At 58.9% G+C, this 557-nt stretch overlaps 1 pseudogene; it reads right to left on the reverse strand.

Moving 5' to 3' along the window:
* Window positions 1–6: 6 nt before the first annotated feature.
* LOC144218574 (ferritin heavy chain pseudogene) lies at window positions 7–553 on the reverse strand (annotated as a pseudogene).
* Between the last annotated feature and the right edge of the window lie 4 nt (window positions 554–557).

A 557-nucleotide genomic window follows, 5' to 3' on the forward strand; every position in this document is an offset into this window, starting at 1 on the left:
GCATGCTGGGCATGGTGACCAGGGGAAGTCACCGTGCACCCTGTGTCTATGGGGAAACAGTCCCAACTCAGTTCTTGTTGCTCTTGCCCAGGCTGAGCTTGTCAAACAGGTACTCTGCCAGGCTGGTTCCTGGGGCCCCCATCTTGCGCAGGTTGGTCACGTAGTCGCTCATCTTGCTGATGGCCTTGACTTGCTCGTGCAGGTAGTTGCTCTCCAGGAAGCTGCACAGGTGGGCGTCCTCCTTGTGGGTGGCCAGCTGGTGCAGGTCGAGCAGGCTCTGGTTCACGGTCTTCTCCAGGTGACAGGCGCACTCCATGGCATTCAGGCCGCTCTCCCAGTTGTCGCGGTCAGGCTTCCTGATGTCACGGAGGTGGATGCGACCCCCTCGGTGGTTCTGCAGATCCATCAGCTTCTGAACACGCTCGCTCTCCTGACGGTACTGGCGCAGGAAGAACTCGGCGAAGTTCCCCAGGGCCACGTCATTGCGGTCGAAATAGAAAGCCATCGACAGGTACACGTAGGAGGCGTACAGCTCCAGGTTGATCTGGTTGTTAATG

This window comes from Crocuta crocuta, unplaced genomic scaffold (genome assembly GCF_008692635.1).
Source record: "Crocuta crocuta isolate KB4526 unplaced genomic scaffold, BGI_CrCroc_1.0 scaffold10527, whole genome shotgun sequence".
NCBI lineage: Eukaryota > Metazoa > Chordata > Mammalia > Carnivora > Hyaenidae > Crocuta > Crocuta crocuta.